We start from the raw sequence: 10,344 nt of genomic DNA, 5'->3' as shown, positions 1-10,344 counted from the left end.
TTGTGTATGTGGTCTGTGCGTTGTGTATGAGTGTGTGGTGTATGAATTGTGTGTGTGTATAGGTGTATGGGTTGAGTGTGAGTTTGTGGTATATGGGTTGTGTGTGTGTATATAGGTGTATGGGTTGTGTGTGTGTATATAGGTGTATGGGTTATGTGTGAGTGTGTGGTGTATGGGTTGTGTGGGGGTGTGTATGGCTTGTTTATGAGTGTGTGTATAGGTGTATGGGTTTGTGTGTGGTTATGGCTTGTGTGTGTTTATGATCTGTGGGTTGTGTGAGTGTGTGCTGTATGAGTTGCGTGTGTGTATAGGTGTAGGGGTTGTGTGTGAGTTTGTGGTATATGGATTGTGTGTGAGTTTGTGTATAGATGTATGGGTTGTGTGTGAGTGTGTGGTGTATGAATTGTAAGTGTGAGTGTGTATAGGTGTATGTGTTGTTTGTGTAGTGTATGGGTTGTGTGTGTGAATGTGTATAGGTATATGGGCTGTGTGTGTGTGGTTATGACTTGTGTGTGTTTGTGGTCTATGGGTTGTGTGTGTGGTGTATGTGTTGTGTGTGAGTGTGTGGTGTATGGGTTGTGAGTGTGTGTGGCATATGGGTATGTGTATAGGTGTATGGTTTGTGTGTGAGTGTGTGGTATATGGGTTGTGTGAGTGTGTGGTATATGGGTGTGTGAGTGTGTATAAATGTATGGGTTGTGTGTGTGGTATACAGATTGTGAGTGTGAGTGTGTGTTGTATGGGTTGTGTGATTGTGTATAGGTGTATGGGTTGTGTGAGTGTGTGGTATATAGTTTGTGAGTGTGTGTGGCATATAGTTTGTGAGTGTGAGTGTGTGGTATATGGGTGTGAGAGTGTGTATAGGTGTATGGTTTGTGTGTGAGTGTGTAGCATATAGTTTGTGGGTGTATGTGGTGTATGGGTTGTGTGAGTGTGTGGTGTATGGACATGTGTGTATAGGTATATGGGTTGTGTGAGTGTGTGGTATATGGGTTGTGTGTGTGCTATATGAGTGTATGAGCATGTGTAGGTGTATAGGCTGTGTGTATGGGTGGGTGAGTGTGTGTGTAGGTGTAGGGGTTGTGTGTGTGTGGTGTATGGGTGTGTGTGTAGGTGCACAGGTTGTGTGTGTGGTGTATGGGTGTGTGTGTATAGGTGTATGGGTTATGTGTAAGTGTGTGGTATATAGTTTGTGGTGTGAGTGTGTAGTGTATGGGCTGTGTGTGGTGTATGGGTGTGTGTGTATAGGTGTATAGGTTGTGTGTGAGTGTGTGGTGTATTGGTTGTATGTGGTATGTGGGTATGAGTGTGTATAGGTGTATGGGTTGTGTGAGTGTGTGGTATATGGTTTGTGTGTGTGGTGTATGGGTTGTATGTATGTGGTATACGGGTGTGTGAGTGTGTATAGGTGTATGGGTTGTGTGTGAGTGTGTGGTATATAGTTTGTAGGTGTGAGTGTGTATAGGTGTATGGGTTGTGTGTGTGGTGTATGGGTTGTGTGTGAGTGTGTGGTATATGGGTGTGTGAGTGTATATAGGTGTATGGTTGGTGTGTGAGTGTGTGGTATATAGTTTGTGAGTGTGAGTGTGTGGTGTATGGGTTGTGCGTGAGTGTTTGGTATATGGGTGTGTGTGTATTGGTGTATGGTTGGTGTGAGGGTGTGTGATATATAGTTTGTGAGTGTGAGTGTGTGGTGTATGAGTTGTGTGTGAGTGTGTGGTATATAGTTTGTGAGTGTGAGTGTGTGGTGTATGGGTTGTGTAGGTGTGTGGTGTATGGGTTGGGTGGGAGTGTGTGGGATGTGACTGGATAAGTTCGTGAGTGTGAGTGTGTGGCTGTGGGTGTCTGTGTGTCTCTGCGTGTGTGTGGATAGGAGGTATGTGGGTGTGAGTGTCTGTGTGAGGTGTGGTTGTGGCTGTGGGGGTGCACTGCGTGTCCTCCCTGGGGGTGGCCCCTGAGAGTCGGGGCCTGAGCCCGGATGTCCCCGCGACTCTGCATGTCTCCCTCTGCCTCCGTCTCGCTGCTTTGTGTCTGTCTCTGTCATCCCTGCCTCTGCCCCATCCCTCTGGGTCCTAGAATCTGTCCAAGTCTGGGGCCGCCTCCCAGGAAGCCCCACTAGTGTTCATCAAGGGATGAACGGAGGACAAACTGCAGTGCACACATACGAGGAGACTGAGTCACCAGAGCCTCCAGCCTAGTCCTGCCCTGACTCCCCGGGTCCGGCTCCCCCCTGGGCTGGGGCCTGTGTGGGGCTGGGAGTCTGGAGGCTCAGCCCTGCGGGGGAGGTGTGAGCAAACCCACCTGCACCGCGAGACCCGCACAGGCCCCTGACACTCAGACATGCAGAGACTTGCACAGACACACACACACACAGACACACACAGACACGCACAGAGACACACAAACACACACAGATACGCACAGACATGCACACACACACAAACACAGACACACAGACACACACGGACATACACAGAGACACACCCACAGAAGCGCACACAGACATACAGACACACACACAGATGTGCATAGAGACACACATATAGACACACATGCACATGGATGCACAGACACACAGAGACACACACAGGCAAACACACACACACAGACACATAGACACACACACACACGGATATGCACACACACATACGGACACACATGCGTGTGGATGCACAGACACACACAAACACAGACACACACACAGACAGACACATAAAGACACACACAGACATGCCCGCACACAGGCACCCCCTCCCGCAGGTCACGCTTACAGCCCCTGGCCACTGTCCTGCCCCATGTCATCAACCTGCCTCCCCGTCGCTCCACGCCAGGCCATTGCTGCCTGACCACAGCCCTGTCAGTGTGGACGAAGGCCTTGTCCTGGGGCTGACAATGAGCCAGGCCCACTGCACACCTGTCCACACCACACCCCTGTCCACCCCACACCCCTGTCCACCCCACACCCCTGTCCACACCACACCCCTGTCCACCCCACACCCCTGTCCACACCATACACCTGTCCACACCACACCCCCTCCACCCCACACACCTGTCCACACCACACACCTGTCCACACCGCACACCTGTCCACACTACACCCCTGTCCACCCCACACACCTGTCCACACCGCACACCTGTCCACACTACACCCCTGTCCACCTCACACACCTGTCCACACCACACACCTGTCCACACCACACACCTGTCCACACCACACCCCGTCCACACCACACACCTGTCCACACTACACCCCTGTCCACACTACACCCCTGTCCACACTACACCCCGTCCACACTACACCCCTGTCCACACTACACCCCGTCCACACCACACTCCGTCCACACTACACCCCTGTCCGCATCACACACAACCGCACACCTACAGCTCATCCACCACTCACTGCACACACGCTTGCACCTCACACACTCATGCTCACGCTCACGCACTAACACACACATCCTCCCACCTGTTGCCAGGCTCACACTCACACGTGCACACATGGCGTTGCTGGGCCAGGCTTTGGCACATGGGGTCAGGGAAGGCTCAGAGAGCACATGCCTTGGCCTCTCTGGCTGCATGTCCGGGTCTGCGGGGCAGAGGTCACAGTTGCTGCCCCACGACACCACATGTGCCCCTGCAGGGCCTGGGAACGGCGCCCCGCAGAGCCCGCGCTCACGGCCAGCTCGTGTCAGCACCGCGTGGACCATGTCCCGAGGACGCCTGGGCCAGCCAGTGCTGGGGGCTGTACTGAGTATGTGTGCACACACATGCGCATATGTGTGTTGTGTGTGCTTGTGTGCATGGGAGGGGGTCCCTGGGTGGGCCAGGGTCTGCCTCGAGGGCTGGAGTGGGAGGCCTGGGCCCCTCAGCTTTCCTCCAACCCAGCCTTACTTCCCCACCCCTCTCAGCTCTGCGTGGTCACCAGCCAGCCCTGGGCTTGGTCCTGGCATGAAGCCTGAGGCAGGGCCCTGGATAACGCTCAGGACGGGCACCTGGGCCTTCTGGGCCTCCTCGCCAAGGACCAGACTCAGCCTCAGCGCCTCACACGCATCGGGGGTCATGCCCTGGGGCCCAGCCAGGACCCTCGCTGTCCCACTCAGGAGGCTGGACACACTAGCAGGTGGGGGGCTGCAGCTCCCCCTCCCCCACCCCCGTCCAGTCTGAAAAACAAGACCTCGTAGGCACCGGGCCGCAGCTCCCACCCCCACCCCACCACACAGGCACAAACACATTCTTGCAAATATTTCTAAAAATGCTGAAAATGGGAACCACAGAGCAGGTGGGACAGTGGTGTGGAAACCCCCACCCACCCCTGAGATGGCGATTTGCATTGGGGGGGTGGGGGGAAGGCTGCCACCCAGGTGGCTGGTTTGCAGGATTCCTGACTCTTCACACTCCCCAGCCACACCCCATGTCCAGGCCCAGAGTGACCAGGCCCAGAGTGACCAGGCCCCAGGGCACTTCCCAGAGGACTGCCTGGTGGAGGGGGCAACAAGTCAGGCCTTGCCCCAGGGGAGCTGGGCCAGGGAGGAGGCCCCTGCGTGGAGGTCCCAGGCATGGCCCCCAGGAACAGGACCCCCAGCACCCTCGGAGGAGGACTTTGTGGGTCACCTGGGGACAGAGCCTCCTCCGTGCACCTGCGGGGCCCCTCACAACCCACCTGTCACCAAACCTCTGTCCTCCCCTGTGCCCAGGCCTGGCCAACCCAGGCACCTTCAGCCTGTAGACCCTGAGTGGGGTCGCCCAACCCTACCCCAGCCTCAGGACCCTCTGGGGTTGCCCCACGAGACCACCCCAGAACAGACCTGCCCGACTCCAGCCCTGCATCCTCAGTGGGCCACAGAGGTCTCCATAGGACCCCACCCCACACCCAGGGGCTGTCCAGGGCCCATCACCCCAGCAGCTGAGACCCTGGGAGACGACACCCTGTGCCTAGAACAGGGTGGACCACGTGGGGGGACATTCTGACCCGCGTCCCAGCCAGGCACGACAGCCGCACCCCAGCTTCCTAGAGGAGGGGTCTGTGCCCGCGCCCACCCCCTCAGTGGAACCTAAGCCCTCCAGGGAGGACTCAAGTTTGAGGAAAGGATCCCTGGGAAGACCCCCAGGGTGCAGCCCGGGTGACAGGGCTCAGGGGCACCTTCCTGCGCATACAGGCTCCCACAAATATAGTCATGCACACCCCACAGAGACACACAGAACACACAAACACACAGAGACACACAGACACATAGACAGACATACAGAAACATAAAGACACACAATACACACAGACACACTAACACACACACAGAGACACACAGACACAAAAGCACAAGCACAGACACCCTACCACACACACACGGACACGCATAGGCACACACAGAGTCAGAGACACACACACAGACACACTATCACACACATACAGACACACATTGGCACACACAGAGACAGAGACACACACACAGATACACAAGCACAGACACGCTACCACACGCAGAGACACACACAGAGATAGATACAGACACACATAAAGTCAGAGGCACACACAGACACATATAGGCACACAGAGATACACGGCACAGACACACTCACTCAGAGGCTCACACTCAGCCACAGCCATGGGCCCACGCTCACACAGCCCACACTCAGGCCCCCAAGGGCTCACAGCCTCCCAGAGACCCCAGTCCCACAGCCAGACAAGCACAGGCCGTGCTCACGCTCACACACTAACGCACACATTCTCCTACCCGTTGCCAAGCTCACGCTCACACATGCGCACGTGGCATTGCTGGGCCAGGCTTTGGCACACGGGGTCAGGGAAGGCTCAGAGAGTGGAGGCATCACAGACACGGGGTGGGACTGGTGTCCGGGGGGTCCGTGAGGAGTCGAGGGGCAGCCCTGCCAGGCCCACAGGCCCCAGGTCTATTCTCAGGCACCCGCCTGGGGCTGGGGGCTTCCTTCTGGGAACACGAGGACCTCCATTCTGCACGGAGACACACGTCCAGAAAGGGACACCCCAGGGCCACACCCAGACACACCCAGCCCGACTGGGACACCCAGCACACGCCGGGCACGCAACAAACACAAGAGCTGGCACACGCCTGGCCCCAGGCCAGGACAGCAGCAGGCAACTCGGCCAGTGCACACAGCCGCTCATACACACCACACATCCCCACAAGCCCTCACACCCTCACATCCCCACACACCCTCACACACCCTCACACTCCCACACATCCACACACATCCTCACACATCCTCACACCCTCACACATATACACACACCCTCACACACACCACACACCCACACTCCCTCACACCCTCACACACCCTCACATCCTCACACACCCACACTCCCTCACACACCCTCACACTCCCACACATCCACACACATCCCCACACACCCTCACACTCCCACACATCCACACACACCCTCACACGTATACATACACCCTCACACACACCACACATCCCCACACACACTCGCACACCCTCACACGCCCACACTCCCTCACACACCCTCACACACACCACACATCCCCACAAGCCCTCACACCCTCACATCCCCACACACCCTCACACATCCTCACACACCCCACACATCCACACACACCCTCACACCCTCACACACCCTCACACACACCACACATCCCCACAAGCCCTCACACCCTCACATCCCCACACCCTCACACATCCTCACACACCCCACACATCCACACACACCCACACACCCACACACTCCCACACATCCACACAGATCCCCACACACCCTGACACACTCTCACACCTTCACACACCCTCACACACATCACACATCCCCACACACTCTCACACCCCCTCACACCCTTACACACCCTCACACATACCTTCACACACACCCTCACACCCACCTTCACACACACCCTCACACCTCACATGCCCTCTCACACCCTCACACACCCACACACCCTCACCATCACACACACCCTCACAGACTTCACACACATTCTCACACTCTCACCCTCTCACACACACACCCACACACCCTCACATACCCTCTCTCACACCCTCACACACCCACACACCCTCACACATCACACAACCCTCACAGACTTCACACACATTCTCACACTCTCACACACCCTCACACCCTCACACCCTCACATACCCTCACACCCTCACACCCTCACATACCCTCACACCCTGACACACCCACTCACCCACACACACACACCATCTCACACACCCTCACATCTTCACTCACACCCACACAACCTCATACACTGTCACACGCTCCCCACACACACACCCTCACACACACACACACCATTACACCCTCACTCTCACACACCCACACACTCTCACACACCCTCACACACACACACCCTTGACAGCTTGCCTGCAGTCCCTCAGAGGGGTCCCTCAGAGGGCCACCACGCCCTGCGGATCAGGCGCCCAGAATCCACCATCCAGCGGCCCTGGGCCTTTCCCCTCTCAGCTCATGACCTGTGGGTACCATGGCTCAGGGGTATCCCTGTGCTCCCCAGCTGCCAACCCCTGCATCTCCTTGGGCCCCTGCTGACCTCTCCAGTGGCCTTAGGGTGACGTCCTGGCCAGGCCCTGTCCCTCTGCAGCCACCTCTGCCCACTGTCCCACCACCTGCCCAGGGCTCCCCCAGGCTCCCACACCAGTCCTGGGGGTCTCTCAGGCAGGCCGGCCAGGTGGCACCACGGCTCCCCCATCAAGGGCAGCAGGTCAGGCTTGAGCATTGCCGTCTCTCATCCCCTCCTGCTGAGCCCCCACAGGAGACTGCCAGCCTGATCCTGTCGCCATAGTGAGGGCAGCTCCTGGCCCACCAGGCTCAGTCCACACCAGCCGGCCGCAGGCAGCGTGTCTGGGAGACACCCCAGGCCGCCCACTGCCCAGCAGGGGACAAGCCAGCCCCTAGACCTGTGCCCTGCACAGGGGGATAGGGCTCAGACCCAGGCTGCCCTTGACAGCAGCAGCTGTGGTGGGCCCACGGTGGGGACCACTGGGGACAGGCCTGGGGGCACACAGTGCTCCTGAGGGTCCTCAGGCTGCGTCCCGGGTTGGGGCACTGTTCTGTGAGTAGGTGACATGTCACCTTGAAAGGGCTTTTATTTCACCTAGAGAAAAGGTGGAGGCTTGCCTGTGGGAGGGCGGTGCGGTGTTGTGTGGGACAGTGAGAGAGGGACCACCAGCACAGACAAAGGAGAGGAAAGGGCCGGGGGGGTGGGGGCTGCAGGGGCAGAGGCTTGGGGAGAGGCACTGGAACCGCAGAGCGCGGGCCTGGGGGGCCCACACGCCACCTCGAGGGACCGCACCTGGGGACCACAGACGCAGGCGCACTCGGGCTCTAGAGGGCCCTCCTGGGGCTGCCTGGCCACGGCCTCTCTCTCCTGGTCCCAGCTCCCCTCCAGGGCTCCTCCCCACCCGTCCATCCAGAGGTTGCCCAGGGCTGGTCAGAAGAGGCCACATGACACCCCCAGGACTGGCTGCAAGTGGAGGGATCGTGGTCCCACAATTCAACTCCCACCTGGCACTCCCCACTCAACATCACTTAGGACAGTTGTATTGCTTCGGTTTGGTTTGGTTTTTTTTTTTCTGTATTAAAAGCATTAACTTCCAATACTGCTTATATAAAACACACATGCACTGTGGTGAGGATGTTTTGTTAAAATGAAAGGGACAAGCCAGGGCTGGACAGGGAAGCCCCTGGTGGGGGGACACGGAAGGGGCACCCTGCACTCACAGAAAAGCCCCTCCATTCTTTGCACGTTTCAAATGTTGCATTTTCAAATATAATTAAGTGAGGTGGGAGGAAGGGCACCGCGTGCTAGGCAGGAGCAGCCCCCTCCTGGGAGGGAGACGGCAGAGAGGGACGGGGTGGGGGGCAGTGACCAGGTGAGGAAAGTTGGGGGGCAGGGACTGCGGGTGCAAATGAGGAGGTGGTGGGAGACGAAGCCCCTCCAAACCTGACCCCCCGCCGCTTCCCGAGCCCGGGGTTCGGGGCTTCCTGTTTTCCTGTGTAATTATGAGCTCCTGCTCCTGCTCCTGCCCTCGCCCCACGTGCGAGTCTCCCCTGGAAAGATGTGCAAGCTTTTCACAAGCACCAGAGACTCTTACAACCCGGAGACTCTTACACCTGGGGTCCCAGGTGGTCAGAACCAGGGCCACTCCAGTTGGCAGGCACCAGTGCTCCTGACCTGCGCTGAAGAACAGCCTGTGGTCAGGCAGTGGCTCCCACTGGCCCCTGTCCTGGGCAGGCCCGTCCCCAGGAGCAGCGTCCGGGAGCTGAAGACAGGCTTGGGGGCTGCCCGTTCACCTGAGGAGGGTCTTTGCAAGGCCGCCCTTTCTTTCTCACTAAACAGCTTGCCTGTAGAAAGGGGAATTCAAAGGGATTTAAATCCAGTATTTTTACTGGTTATGCCTGGGGGGGTAGCCAGGGTGTCTGCCCCACCTGCTGGTGGAAACAAAGTTCCCACTCTGGCCTTTTCCGTTAGGGTTTTATTTTATGGAGGTTGCATATGTCCGTCTCCCTGCAATGCGATGGTGGGGCCAGGGACTGGGGGTGGGGCAAGGCCTGGAAGGGTGTGAGTGCCTGTGAGGTGGGGATGGGCCTGCAGAGGGACGTCCGGGAATACACGGAGGCGTCTCGCACCAACACCGGGGTTAACTGTGACGGGAGGGGCTAGAGACAATCTGAGTGGGCTGGAATGGGGGTTGTCGCACACCCCTGGGGGATGGATGTGGGTGCCCAGCAAGAGAAGCAGACCCGGCCCCACGGGAGGCTGCAGATGGAAGCTTCAGAGGCGGCTCCGGGGCTGCCACAAACCCCGCCCCTCCACGTGCGTCCCTGTCCTGGGAGCCGCCCCTCTGCCCCCCAGGCCCTTCCCCGGATGCCCCAGCTGCTCCACCGCCCGGGCTTCTCCCCTCCTGCCCCCATGGAACCCCCACTCTGGGCTGTCTGGGCCTGCCTAGCCGGCCGTGTGGGGTCCCCTAGGCCCGTGTCCCAAGCACCCATCTCAGTGTCCAGGGCCCAGCGCACCCGGACGTTTCACACGCGGGCCTCTAGGGAGGACCCCCAGGCACCGCCAGCCCAACCCCGACGGCCGGCCGGGAATTGGACCCGCTGCGGCAGCCGCTGAGGCTCTGCTGCCCCCGTGTGGCCGACAGCAGCATCGCACGCCACCGACGACGGGGCGCTTCCCGGACCCGGCTCCTGGCAGGGGGTGGGGCAGGGGCAGGGGGCAGGGCCAGGGGTGCCCTTGGGCCGGATCCTGGCTCTGCCTTGGGCTCAGGGCTGGGGCCGGGTCCGTGTCCAGCCCTGCGATCCCCTCCGGACCCGCCCCCTGCAGCCGAAAT

This window comes from Pongo abelii, chromosome 15 (assembly GCF_028885655.2).
Source record: "Pongo abelii isolate AG06213 chromosome 15, NHGRI_mPonAbe1-v2.0_pri, whole genome shotgun sequence".
Classification (NCBI taxonomy): Eukaryota; Metazoa; Chordata; class Mammalia; order Primates; family Hominidae; genus Pongo; species Pongo abelii.
The sequence above is the reverse complement of the archived record's forward strand: the minus strand, read 5'-3'. Positions refer to the sequence as shown.